Genomic DNA, 20,188 nt, shown 5'->3' on the forward strand with positions numbered 1-20,188 from the left:
GAAAGTCAGATTCTATTCATACTGCCTATTATAAAAGCTTATGGCCAGAGGTGTAATGTGGCAAGCACCAAGATGCACTTCTCAGTTGTTCTCGAAAAAACTGACAGTTAAAAAAAACCGTTGCGGTGAAATACTCTACGATTAATGATTTTCTACAGCGTCGTGGTGCAGCGGTAAGCGCTGGAGTTCGTAATCCGAAGGTCGCCGGATCGAATCTCGCGCCACGCAATTTTTTTATTATTATTTTTTTGTAATTCAAATAAATATATATATATATATATATATATATATATATATATATATATATATATAAACTATTAATGAATTGCTTATGCATGTTGGTGAAGGCGGATCGCTCTCCAATTGTACCGCCTCCATTTTTCCATTTGTTTAACAGGGTGTACCAAAGCTCTCGCGTCCGCACTGATTTTCGACGATGTTGTAAGTTGCGCTAGGGACGACATCTACCTTCTTTCGAAGTTAGCGCGCAACTACTCTGTTATGCGGCGGCTCGTTTCGGCCCGTTCAACATCTGTCCTTCAAGTGTAACGAGCGAGTAACGGAGTTTATATTTCATACCTGCCACAGCAAGTTTGTGTTCGTGGGGTCTCTATTCTAATTCGAACGTTTGACTTACGCTATACGTATTCGTTTCGGAATATCGTTTCTACGTCTTCCGTTAACTACACGTGGTTAACATTATGAAGACAATTAATAAAATTTGTGAAATACAACTCTGTTTGCGGAATACATAATGACGTTCGAAGTCGCCAGTTTTTCCACGACAAACGACTTTCAACAACTTATTATATGCATAATTGTTGCAACTGATGGCCGGGAATTATATATATATATATATATATATATATATATATATATATATATATATATATATATATATTTGAATTACAAAAAACAAATACTAAAAAAAATTGTTGAATGGTTCGGCATTCGATCCGGCGACCTTCGGATTACGAACCCGAGCGCTTACCGCTGCACCACGACTCTGCAGAAAATTTCTACTCTTAGAGAGTATTTCACCGCAAAAGTTTCTTTTAACTGTCGATTTTCTCGACAACGGCTGAGAAGTGCATCTTGGTGCTTTGCCACATTACATCTCTGGCCATGAGCTTTTATTATGCGCAGTGTGAATCGAATCTGAATTTCACAATTGCCGGCCTCCCCTTGTAAGTTGCACCAGTAACTATAGATACTACAGGTCTTAAATGATGCTGAATACTTTATTTACCACAAACAATCGATTTTAATGGTATTAATATAAAAGGAACACCATTCGAACAGGCCTTTAAGGCCCAATGGTATGTACCGGCAACCATGCCATCTTCAGACTTTACGCGTCACCGGATGCGGATACGGAGGGGCATGTGGTCAGCACACCGCTGTCCTGGCTGTTGTCGGTGCGACTACTTCTGAGACAAGCAGCTTCTCAGTCAACCTCACAAGGACTGAGAACAGCCCGCTTACCAGCAGCACTCGGCAGGCCCGGACAGTGACCCACTCAAGTGTTATCGCAGCCCGGCAGTGCTTAACTTCACTGACCTGATATACACTCCTGGAAATTGAAATAAGAACACCGTGAATTCATTGTCCCAGGAAGGGGAAACTTTATTGACACATTCCTGGGGTCAGATACATCACATGATCACACTGACAGAACCACAGGCACATAGACACAGGCAACAGAGCATGCACAATGTCGGCACTAGTACAGTGTATATCCACCTTTCGCAGCAATGCAGGCTGCTATTCTCCCATGGAGACGATCGTAGAGATGCTGGATGTAGTCCTGTGCAACGGCCTGCCATGCCATTTCCACCTGGCGCCTCAGTTGGACCAGCGTTCGTGCTGGACGTGCAGACCGCGTGAGACGACGCTTCATCCAGTCCCAAACATGCTCAATGGGGGACAGATCTGGAGATCTTGCTGGCCAGGGTAGTTGACTTACACCTTCTAGAGCACGTTGGGTGGTACGGGATACATGCGGACGTGCATTGTCCTGTTGGAACAGCAAGTTCCCTTGCCGGTCTAGGAATGGTAGAACGATGAGTTCCATGACGGTTTGGATGTACCGTGCACTATTCAGTGTCCCCTCGACGATCAGCAGTGGTGTACGGCCAGTGTAGGAGATCGCTCCCCACACCATGAGGCCGGGTGTTGGCCCTGTGTGCCTCGGTCGTATGCAGTCCTGATTGTGGCGCTCACCTGCACGGCGCCAAACACGCATACGACCATCATTGGCACCAAGGCAGAAGCGACTCTCATCGCTGAAGACGACACGTCTCCATTCGTCCCTCCATTCACGCCTGTCGCGACACCACTGGAGGCGGGCTGCATGATGTTGGGGCGTGAGCGGAAGACGGCCTAACGGTGTGCGGGTCCGTAGCCCAGCTTCATGGAGACGGTTGCGAATGGTCCTCGCCGATAGCCCAGGAGCAACAGTGTCCCTAATTTGCTGGGAAGTGGCGGTGCGGTCTCCTACGGCACTGCGTAGGATCCTACGGTCTTGACGTGCATCCGTGCGTCGCTGCGGTCCGGTCCCAGGTCGACGGGCACGTGCACCTTCCGCCGACCACTGGCGACAACATCGATGTACTGTGGAGACCTCACGCCCCACGTGTTGAGCAATTCGGCGGTACGTCCACGCGGCCTCCCGCATGCCCACTATACGCCCTCGCTCAAAGTCCGTCAACTGCACATACGGTTCACGTCCACGCTGTCGCGGCATGCTACCAGTGTTAAAGACTGCGATGGAGCTCCGTATGCCACGGCAAACTGGCTGACACTGACGGTGGCGGTGCACAAATGCTGCGCAGCTAGCGCCATTCGACGGCCAACACCGCGGTTCCTGGTGTGTCCGCTGTGCCGTGCGTGTGATCATTGCTTGTACAGCCCTCTCGCAGTGTCCGGAGCAAGTATGGTGGGTCTGACACACCGGTGTCAATGTGTTCTTTTTTCCATTTCCAGGAGTGTATTTACAATAATTTCTCTGATAAGTATTAACACTATTTTTATGTTTCTATGTCGGTAGGCTCGAGATATTAGCGAATAAGTGAGTAACAGCGTGAATATTTACTGGTGTCCCTTAAGAGAGTCGTCTTCAGACCTTTTTTTGTGTTTAGCTAGCATTTGTTACCTATGGATTTTGTCTCCTGTCATCCACTGGTATGATCATCATCATCATCATCATCATTTAAGACTGATTATGCCTTTCAGCGTTTAGTCTGGAGCATAGCCCCCCTTATACAATTCCTCCATGATCACCTATTCAGTGCTAACATTGGTGCCTCTTGTGATGTTAAACCTATTACTTCAAAATCATTCGTAACCGAATCCAGGTACCATCTCCTCGGTCTGCCCCGACTCCTCCTACCCTCTACTGCTGAATCCATGAGTCTCTTGGGTAACCTTGCTTCTCCCATGCGTGTAACATGACCCCACCATCTAAGCCTGTTCGCCCTGACTGCTACATCTATAGAGTTCATTCCCAGATTTTCTTTGATTTCCTCATTGTGGACACCCTCCTGCCATTGTTCCCATCTACTAGTACCTGCAATCATCCTAGCTACTTTCATATCCGTAACCTCAACCTTGTTGATAAGGTAACCTCAATCCACCCAGCTTTCGCTCCCATACAACAAAGTTGGTCGAAAGATTGAACGGTGCACAGATAACTTAGTCTTGGTACTGACTTCCTTCTTGCAGCAGAGAGTAGATCGTAGCTGAGCGCTCACTGCATTAGCTTTGCTACACCTCGCTTCCAGTTCTTTCACTATGTTGCCATCCTGTGAGAATATGCATCCTAAGTACTTGAAACCGTCCACCTGTTCTAACTTTGTTCCTCCTATTTGGCACTCAATCCGTTTATATTTCTTTCCCACTGACATTACTTTCGTCTTGGAGATGCTAATCTTCATACCATAGTCCTTACATTTCTGATCTAGCTCTGAAATATTACTTTGCAAACTTTCAATCGAATCTGCCATCACAACTAAGTCATCCGCATATGCAAGACTGCTTATTTTGTGTTCACATATCTTAATCTCACCCAGCCAGTCTATTGTTTTAAACATATGATCCATAAATAATAAGAACAACAGTGGAGACAGGTTGCAGCCTTGTCTTACCCCTGAAACTACTCTGAACCATGAACTCAACTTACCGTCAACTCTAACTGCTGCCTGACTATCCATGTAAAGAAGTGGTATGAACGACGGTAATTTCTGTTCAGAGTAGCATTGCAAACATTATAAAGTATAAGACCTGCACAGGAATCGGGTTTAAACATATTTGCAGTTAGTTCTCTTCCAGGAAATGCACGTATGCAATGAGATTGTCGTGAAATCAGTTTTTAGCTACAAGCAATTTTGCAGATTATGTGGGGTTTTTTCGTAAAACCGTGCAAAAATTTAACAGGAGATAGAGAATGCTGCACTCAACAATTTGAGGTAGGGAACCTGGGGTGGAGAAGCGATCTTAAGGAGGTGTGGAGGAAAACTCGTCTACCGCTTTGTCTAGCATTACTGTTTTCCGGCTTATTTACAACCAACATGACTACAGGTTTACATGTGTTGTGCCGTTTATTCACATTTACATTCTTTATTTCCTGCACTAAAACGAGGAGGATGAGACTGATTTCGAGGAAATCCACCTGTCCGTCTAAATGGCCACCTGTACTTGACGTTCGTGCATAGAGTTCTACCTGAGTTGTTGGAGAACGTGCCCTTGGCTGTTCGTGAGAGGATGTGGATACAACATGGCGGTACACCGCCGCACTTCAGTGTACATGTCCGCAACCACCTCACTGCTGTACTTCCTGATCGCTGGATTAGAAAGGGAGGTGCTATTGCATGACCTCCGAGGTCACCTGACCTGAATCCCCTTCCTTATTTTCTCTGGAGATATCTAAAGTCACTTGTGTATGAGATCCCAGTGGGTACAGAGGTGGAATTAGATGCCAGAATTCTAGATGCCTGTCATGTGACTCGAAACACACAAGGGGTATTTGTCAGAGTGTGTCAGAACCTTGTTCGCCGATCTGATCCTTGTAGTGACGTTGATGGCCGTCAGTTTCATCACATTTTTTAAGATACGATGCAAATGGTACGTTCATTGCGTCAGTGATTGTATTTGGAGTTTACTAATGTTAATAAAGTACACAGTAACGTGATTTTATTCCTGTTATCTCCTTAAGATGGCTTCACCGACCCAAGGTTCCCTACCTAAAATCGTTCAGTGGAGCATCCTCCATGTCCTGTTAAATTTTTACGCTCTCTTACGGAAACACCGTGTATGATGTGAAATGCTTCTTTCTGCGACGAATGAACGTTGCATATAATATTACTTCATTAATTATCTCGAAGATTTTAGTCGTTGATATAATGTTACTTATTTCGACTAACAGCTCACATCTGTACTCTATAGTACAGCGTATACCGAAGTTAATGGAATGTTTCTAGTACTCATGTGGATGACTCATTCTACATCACTAAAATTTATCGTTCAAATGATTCATGGAGCATGAAACTAACTAACACTTTTCATTATTTGGGGTCAATTATCACTTTTGGCACTACAAAAATATCTCGACTAACTAATTTTGTATTTGGTTTTCATCATCTGATGACTTTACTGGACGGTAACCATCATCATCCTCCTTGGCGAACGCCGGATATCACTTCTGTTTTTCTCGATGACTTTCCCTCAATTAGCACGTACTGTGAGCTTTCCACTACGACCCGACATCAGTAACATGGCTCTGTAAGACAGCAGATTACACTCACGAATCGAGTCGCACAGGTATGGAATCTGATTAGAAGCCGCTTACCAATAAAGGTGTTAAAAGCCTTCTTGAAATCTAGATGTATGCCTTTCGTAGCACTCGTTACTTCGTGAGAATAAACCGCTAGTTCTGTTTCACAAGACCCATATTTTCTGAATCCGTGCTGGTTATTTGTCAATAGATAATTTTATGTATACTGAAGGTTAGGGAGAGAAAGGGAAGGAAAGTGAAGGGATTAGTGATGTTAGCTGCATCGAGGTAATTGATAATGTTCGAACGCAGTATATGTTCGACAAATCTACTACGAATCGACATGAGTGATATGTGCCTCTAACACAGCAGATTACTTACATTGGTCAATTACTTACTGCAGTGGCCCATGCAACTTTCCAGACCTTACCTACCGATCTTTCGTCGAATGAGTGGTTCTACACTGCTAACAACTGCGGAGGTATTATACCAGCTACATAGTACAAGTTGACTCGACTCCACGATATTAGCGTCATATGAAGGGAAGACCCGACTGTTGCCTTAGATACGTATAAACAGTTTGGCTAGATGAGTTCGTTTGAGATCGACAATCATGAATCAAGTATGACTTCCACACTGCTGCCCCTTACAACATTTTTCACCAAGTAACAAATTGCGACCCCGTCCCTTCGCAGAACCGAACCGAGAACCCTCGTGTGGCTACTTGAGCCTATTCGCTACGGGTGGGTAATACATCGTGCATCTGCTACAGGTCCCAGTGTTGTCTTCACAATAGTAGCTCTATGGTGTCCGGCTGCGATTTCAGTCACAATTTGAAGTGACAAGCATCAACTAAAAGTTGCATTTGATATTCAGCATGTGCCATGCCTTACCTGAATCTCGTACTTCTTACTAGAGACTTTGTACCACGCTATCGAGTCTGGCTGGCATTTCAGTGACAAGTAGCAACTAGGAAAGGCAAGTAGCAACTAAAAGTGACATTTAACATTCAACACCGAGTGTTATCTGTTTACCAACGTTCATACTTTGCTCTAAGAGCCCCGCGTATCTTGTAGTGGATGTATGACCTTTCGTCGAAAAACTGAACAAAGAAGATAATTTGCTTTGAGCGAAATTTTACGCTTGGTGTTTTACCTAGCAGCAGCACTGACGCCATGATGAGCCAGAACATTATCAACTCAACTCAACTCCGTCCGAACAGGCCATGAAGGTCTAACGGTACCGACCGTCCGCCGTGTCATCCTTAGTCCACAGGCGTCAGTGGATGCGGATATACAGGGGTATGTGGTCAGCACGCCGCTCTCCCGGCCGTATGTCAGTTTACGAGACTGGAGCCGCCATTTCTCAGTCGAGTAGCTCCTCAGTTTGCCTCGCAAGGGCTGAGTGGACCCCGCTTGCCAACAGCGCTCGGCAGACCGGATGGTCACCCATCCAAGTGATAGCCCAGCCCGACCGCGCTTAACTTCGATGATCTGACGGGAACCGGTGTTACCACTGGGGTAAGGCTGTTGGCCAAAACATTATCACCAACTGCTTAGTAGCTTGTTTGACCGTCTTTGGAACGAAATACGTTACTGATTCTGCTATCAGGAATCCGCCAGTTTGTTGGTAGTGTTTTGGAGGTACATGACAATAGATGCCTACACATAAGAAATGTAATTCGCTGATTTGCGTACGCGGTGATTGCGCCCGACAGCGACGCAGACGGCTTCCATGGAATTTACATCAGGCGAATTTAGTCGCGAAGACATCAAAGTGAGTTCACTATAGTGCTTCTCGAACGACTGTAGCTCAGTTCTGGCCCCGAGACAGGGACAGTTATACTCCTGAAAGATGACATCGCCGTCGTGGAAGCATGAATGAAGTGAAGCAGATGGTTCACAGCTGTCAGCGTGTCTTCGATCTCTACGTGCCATGCAAGCGCAGGAGAATGTCTCCCATAGCACAGTACTGCTCCCGCCAGCGTGCGTCCGTGGGGCGCTGCACGTCTCTAGCCAACTTCGCACCTCGATGACGACGTTTGTGATGACGACGATCAACCTAGTGTAGCAAAAATGTGATTCACCCGAAGAGCAGGCAACTTTCCATTGATCGACGATAGAATCCCGATGGCGAGGTGCCGACTGCAATCTTAACTGACGATGTCGTTGGGGTAGCATGTGAACACGTAGGGGTGGTTTGCTGTGGAGATCCATGTTCAACAATCTGCGATGAACAGTGTGCTCCCTAACACTTGTACAGGGTGTTTCAAAAATGACCGGTATATTTGAAACGGCAATAAAAACTAAACGAGCAGCGATAGAAATACACCGTTTGTTGCAATATGCTTGGGACAACAGTACATTTTCAGGCGGACAAACTTTCTAAATTACAGTAGTTACAATTTTCAACAACAGGTGGTGCTGCAAGTGATGTGAAAGATATAGAAGACAACGCAGTCTGTGGGTGCGCAATTCTGTACGTCGTCTTTCTGCTGTAAGCGTGTGCTGTTCACAACGTGCAAGTGTGCTGTAGACAACATGGTTTATTCCTCAGAACAGAGGATTTTTCAGGTGTTGGAATTTCACCGCCTAGAACGCAGTGTTGTTGCAACAAGACGAAGTTTTCAACGGAGGTTTAATGTAACCAAAGGACCGAAAAGCGATACAATAAAGGATCTGTTTGAAAAATTTCAACGGACTAGGAACGTGACGGATGAACGTGCTGGAAAGGTAGGGCGACCGCGTACGGCAACCACAGAGGGCAACGCGCAGCTAGTGCAGCAGGTGATCCTACAGCGGCCTCGGATTTCCGTTCGCCGTGTTGCAGCTGCGGTCCAAATGACGCCAATGTCCACGTATCGTCTCACGCGCCAGAGTTTACACCTCTATCCGTACAAAATTCAAACGCGGCAACCCCTCAGCGCCGCTACCATTGCTGCATGAGAGACATTCGCTAACGATATAGTGCACATGATTGATGACGGCGATATGCATGTGGGCAGCATTTGGTTTACTGACGAAGCTTATTTTTACCTGGACGGCTTCGTCAATAAACAGAATTGCCGCATATGGGGAACCGAAAAGCCCCACGTTGCAGTCCCATCGTCCCTGCATCCTCAAAAAGTACTGGTCTGGGCCGCCATTTCTTCCAAACGAATCATTGGCCCATTTTTCAGATCGGAAACGATTACTGAATCACGCTATCTGGACATTCTTCGTGAATTTGTGGCGGTACAAACTGCCTTAGACGACACTGCGAACACCTCGTGGTTTATGCAAGACGGCCGACGTCTTTAATTTCCTGAATGAATATTTCGATGATCGTGTGATTGCTTTGGACTATCCGAAACATACAGGAGGCGGCGTGGATTGGTCTCCCTATTCGCCAGACATGAACCCCTGTGACTTCTTTCTGTGGGGACACTTGAAAGACCAGGTGTACCGCCAGAATCCAGAAACAATTGAACAGCTGAAGCAGTACATCTCATCTGCATGTGAAACCATTCCGCCAGACACGTTGTCAAAGGTTTCGGGTAATTTCATTCAGAGACTACGCCATATTATTGCTAAGCATGGTGGATATGTGGAAAATATCGTACTATAGAGTTTCCCAGACCGCAGCGCCATCTGTTGTTGAAAATTGTAACTACTGTAATTTCGAAAGTTTGTCCGCCTGAAAATGTACTGTTGTCCCAAGCATATTGCAAGAAACGGTGTATTTCTATCGCTGCTCGTTTAGTTTTTATTGCCGTTTCAAATATACCGGTCATTTTTGAAACACCCTGTAAATGCACCAGCATTGTTCTTTTTTGGCAGAGATGCCACAGATCACCATCTATCGTGGTTTACTGGGCAGGCAATCCTCCGAACCCCACGTTCTGTGAAGAGTCGTGGCCGTCCAACCATTGAGCGCCTAGTAGCAGTTTCACCGTACTTTATCTCTTTCCATAGATGCTCACGACAGTAGCGCGTGAACATTCGACCAGCCGTTTCCGAGATCACAGGCTCTGCGTAATAATAATCTCACCTTTGTCAAAGACGCTTATCTCAATGGATTTCCCCATTTGCAGCCCCATGTCTTCCTCGGGCAATCGCCCGTCCGAAAGTGAGAATGTGGCTGCATTCGTTTCCTGTTTCCAATATACACGTATCTCATTCACGGGCGAATTTTCAACTTTATAGTGGGAGAGATCCATGGCTGGAAGAGCACTTCCCATTCCGGGATTGATTAGGAAAGGCTGTGCCGCATGCCTTTCCGATGCCTGAAGTAAGTCTATCAAAACTGAGATCGGCATTCTGATTCGTGCTTGGCTTTCGACACCGTTCCTCACAAGCGTCTTCTAATCAAACTGCGTGCCTATGGACTATCGCCTCAGTTGTGCGACTGGATTCGTGATTTCCTGTCAGAAAGGTCACAGTTCGTAGTAATAGATGGGAAGTCATCGAGCAAAACAGAAGTCATATCCGACGTTTCCCAAGGAAGTGTTTTAGGCGCTCTATTGTTCCTGATCTATATTAACGACTTAAGGAGACAACCTAAGTACTGTCTTGGAAAGTCATCAGATGATTAAAACGACTTGCAAAATGATTTAGATAAGAAATGTGTATGGTGCGAAAAGTGGCAATTGACCCTGAATAAAGAAAAGTGCGAAGTCATTCTCATGAGTACTAAAAGAAATCAGCTAAATTTCGATAACGCAATAAGTCACACAAATCTGAGAGCTGTAAATTCAAGTAAATACTTAGGGATTACAATTATAAATAACCTAAATTGGAACAATCACGTAGATAATATTGTGGGTAGAGCAAAGCAAAGACTGCGATTCATTGGCAGAACACTTAGAAGGTGCAACAGGTCTACTAAAGAGACTGCTTACACCACGCTCGTCCGCCCTGTTCTGGAGTACTGCTGTGCGGTGTGGGATCCGCATCAGAGGGACTGACGGATCACATCGAAAAAGTACAAAGAAGGGCAGCTCGTTTTGCAGTATCGCGAAATAGGGGAGATAGTGTCACAGACATGATACGTGAATTGGAGTGGCAGTCATTAAAACAAAGGCTTTTTCGGTGCGACGGGGTCTTGTCATGAAACTTCAGTCACCAGTTTTCTCCTCCGATTGCGAAAACATTCTGTTGGCACCCAGCTGCATAGGGAGAAATGATCATCACGATAAAATAATAGAAATCAGGGCTCGCACGGAAAAACTGCTCGTTTTTCTCGCGTGCCGTTCGAGAGTGGAACGGTAGAGAGAGAGAGCATGAAGGTGGTTCATTGAACCCTCTGCCAGGCACTTTATTGTGAATAGCAGAGTAATCACGTAGATGTAGATGTTGGTGAGTCTGGATTCTGCAGTCGTGAGTGTTTGTCTTGACCTTGGCACTCTACCAAATGTTCAGAGTGTCACTTTGAACTGACGCATATCTGCGGCAGGTGGTCAGCAGGATGGTGAGAACCGCGATGCGCATCACATCGGCTCGGCCCAGCAACATTTAACAGCGGCGGCAGTTCAGCCCAGAGCGACTTGTCCGAACACTCCTCGACGACAGTCACGGTATCGGCGCTTCTGCAATGCGCACTCGCGACTTCGGAAATCGCGACATGGTGGAGGAAGAGGACTTCATTCCCGGTTTCTATTCTTAGTCTCCATCATCTACGCACCTCATGCACCCCTATGTATATTTTTCTGCAATCCAATTCTCGCTTCAAAGAGGATGTTCTTTTTCGTAGCCACTCACGTTTCACGGAAAATTTAATTATATAAGATCTATACGATTACATGTAGTACAGGAATTCCTCACTGGCCGGCTGGAGTGGCCGAGCGGTTCTAGGCGCTACAGTCTGGAACCGCGTGACCGCTACGGTCGCAGGTTCGAATCCTGCCTCGGGCATGGATGTGTGTGATGTCCTTAGGTTAGGTAGGTTTAAGTAGTTCTACGTTCTAGGGGACTGATGACCACAGCAGTTAAGTCCCATAGTGCTCAGAGCCATTTTGAACTTCCCCACTACGCCCAACCCTGGAATGCTATTCCACTGCCGGAGAGCCCTGGTAATAGTGACAGTGTAAAGGGGTAATAAGCTGGAGATATGAACTGAAGTTTGTCTTTGTGAGGACATTCGACTTGGGTAGTTCGTGCAGCAATATTGACCGTACAGCTGCGGTGATGTAATGGTCAGCGTTCCTATATAGTAAGCAAGAAGACCCGGATTCGATTCCCTGCGTTGGCACAACTCCATTTCTTTAGCTTCCAACATTATCGTAGACTCACGTTTTTGTTCCTTTATCGAGTTAAGTCCGTTGGAGCTTGTCCATCTCGTGATGATTCTTTCTGATTTTTCCTTTATTAATTGATCTGTTACTTTCTCCTTTCGAATTGATATCCTTTATTGTATAATTTTAAAGATTTGTGATCTCGGCTGAAAGTGTAGTTAGTGTCATTTATGTATGTGGTCTCCATCTCAAACCGTAACTCTCTAGCACCACGCTGGTGATGACCCTAATAACCATTTATCTTTCTTATCAGTGTTCTATTTTAATTATGTAAATTGATTCTCTAATTGTTTTATAACCTCGCCGTTTATGTGTCATGAGTATTTTATTTCCATTCCTTGAACCAATATTACTTTGCCAGATCAAACTCTAATCATTCAAAAAACATTAAAGTAAATTATTCAGGTGAAATGCACAGGTCCTCCAACTATAATCAAAAGGCGAGGCCGCTGACGATTTCAGGAACCTATAAAATAACGTTTTCCGATAAATGTGACAGTTGATTTTTCCACTATACTGTTAGCTTCATGGGGGTATCTATCATTTTATATGATGTCTTGTGACAGATTCAGCATCAGTGTAACCTGCATACCTACGGAGCACCCGATGAGCAATGCGCCATCTTCACAGAACAACCGGCTTCTGGCAGTGTATGGTATTAATCTTGCAGTGTAGCCCGAGATCTACGTTAGGATGAAAGGTAGTAATGGGACTGAGAGTCGGTGAAGCCAACGAATGTGAATGCCGGACAGAGAGTATAGAAACAGATTCACCTGCAGTGTAACAAATTATTTACGTTTGCGCCATATTTAAACACACATAGCGCACTTTTCATCTCAAAAAGTACGAGGTGCATTCAAGTCCTAAGGCCTCCAATTTTTTTACTCCGGACTGGAAAGAGATAGAAACATGCGCATTGTTTTAAAATGAGGCCGCGTTCATTGTCAATACGTCCCAAAGATGGCAGCACCGTACGGCAGATGGAATTCTTCCGCCAGCGGCGAGAATGAGAACTGTTTTAAATACTTAAAATTGCGACGTTTTCCTTACTTGAACAGCGTGCAGTCATTCGTTTTCTGAATTTTCGTGGTGTGAAACCAATTGAAATTCATCGACAGTTGAAGGAGACATGTGGTGATGGAGTTATGGATGTGTCGAAAGTGCGTTCGTGGGTGCGACAGTTTAATGAAGGCAGAACATCGTGTGACAACAAACCGATACTACCACGGGCTCGCTCAAGCCGGTCTGACGACATGATCGAGAAAGTGGAGGGAATTGTTTTGGGGGATCGCCGAATGACTGTTGAACAGATCGCCTCCAGAGTTGGCATTTCTGTGGGTTTTGTGCGCACAGTCCTCCATGAGGACCTGAAAATGCGAAAAGTGTCATCCAGGTGGGTGCCACGAATGCTGACGGACGACCACATGGCTGCCCGTGTGGCATGTTGCCAAGCAATGTTGATGCGCAACGACAGCACGAATGAGGCTTTCTTTTCGTCAGTTGTGACAATGGATGAGACGTGGATGCCATTTTTCAATACAGAAACAAAGCGCCAGGCAGCTCAGTGGAAGCACACAGATTCACCGACACCAAAAATATTTCGGGTAACCGCCAGTGCTGAAAAAATGATGGTGTCCATGTTCTGGGACAGCGAGGGCGTAATCCTTACCCACTGCGTTCCAAAGGGTACTACGGTAACAGGTGCATCCTACGAAAATGTTTTGAAGAACAAATTCCTTCCTGCACTGCAACAAAAACGTCCGGGAAGGGCTGCGCGTGTGCTGTTTCACCGAGACAACGCACCCGCACATCGAGCTAACTTTGAAGTGATTCCTCGTGCTCCCTACTCACCTGACCTGGCTCCTAGTGACTTTTGGCTTTTTCCAACAATGAAAGACACTCTCTGTGGCCGCACATTCACCAGCCGTGCTGCTATTGCCTCAGCGATTTTCCAGTGGTCAAAACAGACTCCTAAAGAAGCCTTCGCCGCTGCCATGGAATCATGGCGTCAGCGTTATGAAAAATGTGTACGTCTGCAGGGCGATTACGTCAAGAAGTAACGCCAGTTTCATCGATTTCGGGTGAGTAGTTAATTAGAAAAAAAAATAGGAGGCCTTAGAACTTGAATGCACCTCGTAAAACTGGGTGGTAAACTCAGAATATGTCTACTACGTAATAGACGGGGTCCTGACAAATGTTTTCATGCGTTTTACACACATTCGTCATACATCAACTTTGAAAAATTCGATAGTGGTCCATTACATAACTTTTACCAAATATATACCAAGAGTTAACAAGATGGATATTTTTTCAGCAATGCAGCACTCAGAGAAAGTTTTATGTGCATCTCGAACTATGCACTTAAACAATTTGCAGTGACAACGTTTAACTGAAATATCCATAGTTCCCAATATTTTCAGTTGCATGTCTCCAACCTTAAAACACGTAACCAAGTCTTTATCAATAAACACATTCTTATGTCCATAACACAAGAACTATCCAACATTTACTATGTACCTGAGTAATGTTCTGTCAACAGTGTCCGTGATATTTGGTGTATACCGCGTTACAACTAGGAGAACACGGCAAATACCGTCACGTGATTTCCCAGGAACTTCGCTCAGTGGAACAGGAGTCACAATATGCGACCACCTGTATCGGATTATCCGTAGATACACGTCCGTTTCTGTAAAAACGGTGGTCAAAGTTTTCAAGGTATTTTGGAGGTACTGTATGTGCTTTCTTACCACGCAATATCCTCAGACGAAATGGTGGCTCAGTAGTCAGCATCGTTGCTTCTTAATTTTGCGTCCCATCTACGAAACTCGATTATTGTTCTTATTTATTTTAATTTATTTTTATTGTTTTCGTTTATTTACCCACGTCCGTAGCACACGAATGTTTCTTATCAAATTGGGACTACAACTACATCTACATCTATACTCTGTAAACCACCGAGCTGGCCGGAGTGACCGAGCGGTTCTAGGCGCTTCAGTCTGGAACCGCGCGACCGCTACGGTCGCAGGTTCGAATCCTGCCTCGGGCATGGATGTGTGTGATGTCCTTAGGTTAGTTAAGTTTAAGTAGTTCTAAGTTCTAGGGGACTGATGACCTCAGATGTTAAGTCCCATAGTGCTCAGAGCCATTTGTAAACCACCGACAGGCGCATGACAGAGCGTACTTCCCGTTGTACAAGGGCGTTATATCAATTGTGAAGTTACAACTGGATTTCGTAATGAGTGTCATACATTTTCGCATAGCATATGTGTGTATGGTATGTTGGGGAGTTATGATGTTTTTGAAGTTCTCATATTCCGATCATTCTCATATCAATTCTTATACAGTATTAATTCTTATATTTTATTCATATGTTTATTATTCAGCAAGATTTGGTGCATTGCCTGAGATGAAATTGCCGGCCGCTGTGGCCGAGCTGTTCTAGGCGCTTCAGTCCGGAACCGCGCCGCTGCTACGGTCGCAGGTTCGAATACTGCCTCGGGCATGGATGTGTGTGATGTCCTTAGGTTGGTTAGGTTTGAGTAGTTCTAAGTCTATGGGACTGATGACCTCAGATGTTGAATCCCATAGTGCTTAGAGCCATTTGAACCATTTGAGATGACATTATAGTAGAAATATTCCAGACATTGATATTCCGAACACTAAGAGCATCGCGCGAAGGTAGTTTTGCCACAGCGAGATTTCCTCATAGGAATCTCACTCGGTAAAGAAACATCGTTAACACTGATGAAGGTTTCGCACACTAGGAATAATATCGCGGCAAACCATGTATAACATATCTTTTGATTACGAATCAAGATACACTACAAGAATTTCACCGAAGAAATGTCAAATAATTTTCTCATTTTTTTAAATTCATTCATCAGACATACAAATAGGACAATGGTATACCAGTATACACAGGATCACATTCGTATAGTAATCTTCTACAGATATGGGTATATAAATGAAAGTAAAACATAAATGGTCGAGTATCTACAGATAAGCTGAGACACGTGTTCGCTTATTTTGACTCCTCTGCCACTACATTAAGTTCCTGGGAAATCATGTTATGGTGCCTGCCGTTAGTCGGATACAGGAGTCCATGTGTTCCTCAGTCTCCCTCGTTCTGCGCTTATTTTTAATAAAATTCGTATTTGAAAATAATAATTCAAAACGTTAAGTAGACTCAAAGAATGCCTTTAACCTAAGTGCAACATTAATTAATATTGGGTATTTGTCCTGATTTATTAAAGGCCAACAGTTTTTGCATTCAGTACTGCAAGGTATCTCACCTTCATCCATTTGCGTCTTCACAGTTGGAAAGTATTTTAACTAATTTCTTTTAAGGCATCAATCCCACAAACACAATTTATCAGTAAAAGAATTTACTTCAGATATCATATTAGCAATATGTTACTCATTACCCTAAAAAAATAGTTCAAATGGCTCTGAGCACTATGGGACTTAACTTCTGAGGTCATCAGTCCTCTAGAACTTCGAACATTTAAACCTAACTAACCTAAGGACATCACACACACCCATGCCCTAGGCAGGATTCGAACCTGCGACCGCAGCGGTCGCGCGGTTCCAGACTGAAGCGCCTAGAACCGCTCGGCTACATCGGCCGGCTCATTACCCTGAAATTTCAAATTTATCTCAGCAGCCGGACTTAACTTCTGAGGTCATCAGACCCCTAGAACTTAGAACTACTTTAACCTAACTAACCTAAGGACATCACACACATCCATGCCCGAGGCAGGATTCGAACCTGCGACCGTAGCGGTCGCGCGGTTCCAGACTGTAGCGCCTAGAACCACTCGGCCACTTCGGCTGGCCATATTCACAACAGTTTTGAGCCTGCACACAGAGATTGCTGGTATGAAATACAATAACACGTTGAAAACTATGGAAAACTTTTATCTCTTCGGCACTCAGGAAGAAAACCATGTTTAGACCCTCTCAGGCCTGGAGCACCGTCTGTGCTAGTGCGTACAAGCTTGCGGGTAGATATTTAGGCGTGAAGTGTGTCAGCATGCATGCACGCTCAGTGCTGAGAGCAGAAACAAACTATTTATAGTGTTCTGCGCACGTCGATTCCATGCAGTATTCGCAGTCCGGAACCGCGGGACTGTTACGGTCGCAGGTTCGAATCCTGCCTCGGGCATGGATGTGTGTGATGTCCTTAGGTTAGTTAGGTTTAAGTAGTTCTAAGTTCTAGGCGACTGATGACCACAGAAGTTAAGTCCCATAGTGCTCAGAGCCATTTGAACCATGAAGTATTACATCGCAGAAGTTGGTATTGCACAATAATGTCATGAAACTTACATCTTCTCACAATACTAACCGAACAAATAAGCGTAAAGATAAGTGAAATAAAGTGACACGGAGGTGGAGGCTGACCGAACTAAAGCGGGAAACGTGATTGTGTGTGATTAACTCTAGAACAGTAGAGAGAGGAAAAAAATGTTACATTGCCACTAAACCATAGCAAATTTTACTAATCCAAATTTTATTTTAGGGAAGTCATAATTTATAGGCTATGGGCCAGTTACAGTTATTACATATCCAGGGAAGTCATAATTTATAGGCTATGGGCCAGTCACAGTTATTACATATCCAGTGATAAGCTATATACAAAACACGTACAAAATGTCCTGTTTTACACCCTATAGTGACCGTTTTACTGTTCAGCATGTTGTTGGAAAGAAGTGATGATTTATGCTGTCATCACCACCATCATCATCACCATCATCATCACCATCATCATCACCATCATCATCATCATCATCATCATCAGTATTCTGCCAAAAGGCAGGTTTTCACATGGTAGTTCTCCAGGCTGTCCAATCTTCTGCCATCCTCTTCAGGTCTGCATAATTTTCTCTTCCCTTTACGTCGTCTATAATCTTGTATTTCCTTCTTCCTCTCAGACTTGTCTTACAAACCAATCCTTCCAAAGCATCTGCTAGCAAGCACTCCCTTCTCAATCTGTGATCTAGTTACAGATTATTATAACACCAAGAATATTTTATACACCAAATGAGTAGAGAGTCTTCTGCTTTGGACACTGTTATTACAGGACCTATCTCGGCCTTCCTTGGTCGCCCAGGGACTCCTCTCCTGATTCCTCCTTCACCTCATTTGCTGTTTGAAAGTCTCAGTCTGCACCACTATCATCTGTTCAAAAACAACGTTATATTCTTCAAGAAAACCATCCTCTTTACTGAACTCTCCATTGTCTGTGCCTTTATCACCTTCTTCAAGCGAATCACCCGATATATTAGCGTCAAAATTAAACTCAGCACCCTCCACATCGTGCTAATTTCAACAGCAAAACTGGAGATTTGGACTGATTATGGGCAATGTGACACAGGCGACGACATTTGTAACTTTGACTGCTTCAAATTTCGTCTAAGCTGTCACACTAAGATTAATTCTAAGCGATAAAACAAATATGACGACGATTTTGAAATAGGCACACCATTAGTAAACATCCGTAATACAAATTGTAAATTTTAATTTGACAAACGAGAATAACCCGTAAAATAAGTTTCACCCGAAAAAATATGTAGAATCTAAAGTTGATTATTTTCGAGGGGGACATCAGATGGTACTAAAATTAGGCCGCCACCCCAACACCCTGGGGGGGGGGGCGGAAGGCAACTTTAAAATTTCAAATGGGAACCCCCATTTTTTTATTGCAGAATCAGATTCTACATAAAAAAACTATGTACATTTTGTCTTAAACGTTTATTTTGATCTTGGCAGTTGCCGCTGTAATTCAAGAAAATCCATGTTCTCATAATTACCTGGAAAATTGTTACAGATAAACAAAAAATACTTATTTACTTCGTAAATTTTGATTCGCTAAAACTAAAACTCTTCCTCTCTCCCCTAGGCTGGGGTTTGAGAGAGAGGAATTAGAGTTTTACAAATGTTGACCCAAATATTAATTTTTTCCACAGATTCGGATTGGTCAGCATTTGTAGAATTCTTCTATCGATTCTAGTTTTTTAAAACTCTACTCACAACTCATGTTGTAATCGAGGACCGTCCCGCCGTTTGGGCACTACGAATATTTAGTGCTAAAGGGTGAAAACTGAATTGAAAAAAAACTCATTTTTCGTTTTAATTTCTCCGTTTGCAAGGGCTAAAAGCAGATAAAAGCGTGTTGTGTAAACACGGACAGCATGTCGGCTGCTTTCTATTTTTATTGTAAACTGTGAATGAACTCTTAAGATTTAAGGTATCTCCGTATATTATGTCGCAAGTTTGTTGTGGCCCCTCCAGTATATAATCTTTTAAAACTAATGGAACATTCTATTTCATTGATACCGCACTTCGTGAAATACAAAGTAGGAATGGTACCATTCTGTAATACAGCTGATGTCTGCCGACGAGAGTGGGATATTGCCAGATGGACCCAAGTCTTGCACCCTCCACATACATATGTGTACCCCTTAGTAGGCCACATCACATGGTAAAAGATACACAGCAATGCGGTACCAGTTCTTATTCAATGTCTGTTGCTCATCTGTCAGAATTGTTATTACACTACTGGCCACTAAAATTGCTACACCACGAAGATGACGTACTACAGATGCGAAATTTAACCGACAGGAAGCAGATGGTGTGATATGTAAATGATTAGCTTTTCAGAGCATTCACACAAGGTTGGCGCCGGTAGCGACACCTACAACTTTCTGACATGACGAAAGTTTACAACCTATTTCTCATACACAAACAGCAGTTCACCGTCGTTGTCTGGTGAAACGTTGTTGTAATGCCTCGTGTAAGGAGGAGAAGTGCGTACCATCAGGTTTCCGACTTTGGTAAAGGTCGGATTGTAGCCTATCGCGTTTGCGGTTTATCGTATCGCGACATTGCTGCTTGCGTTGGTCGAGATCCAATGACTGTTAGCAGAATATGGAATCGGTGGGTTCAGGAGGGTAATACGGAACGCCGTGCTGGATGCCAACGGCCTCGTATCACCAGCAGTCGAGATGACAGGCATCTTATCCGCACGGCTGTAACGGATCGTGCAGCCACGTCTCGATCCCTGAGTCGACAGATGGGGACGTTTGCAAGACAACAACCATCTGCACGGACAGGTCGATGACGTTTGCAGCAGCATGGACTATCAGCTC

The 20,188-nt window shown here is 44.3% G+C and overlaps 1 protein-coding gene and 1 pseudogene across 1 annotated transcript in view; one reads left to right on the forward strand and one right to left on the reverse strand.

The window, feature by feature from the left end:
* Positions 1-20,188, forward strand: part of LOC126108294 (adenylate cyclase type 5-like) — a 693,279-nt gene that overhangs the window by 273,160 nt on the left and 399,931 nt on the right. The window lies entirely within an intron of this gene.
* Positions 7,187-7,304, reverse strand: LOC126109021 (5S ribosomal RNA; annotated as a pseudogene).

The sequence above is a fragment of the Schistocerca cancellata genome, chromosome 11 (genome assembly GCF_023864275.1).
Source record: "Schistocerca cancellata isolate TAMUIC-IGC-003103 chromosome 11, iqSchCanc2.1, whole genome shotgun sequence".
NCBI lineage: Eukaryota > Metazoa > Arthropoda > Insecta > Orthoptera > Acrididae > Schistocerca > Schistocerca cancellata.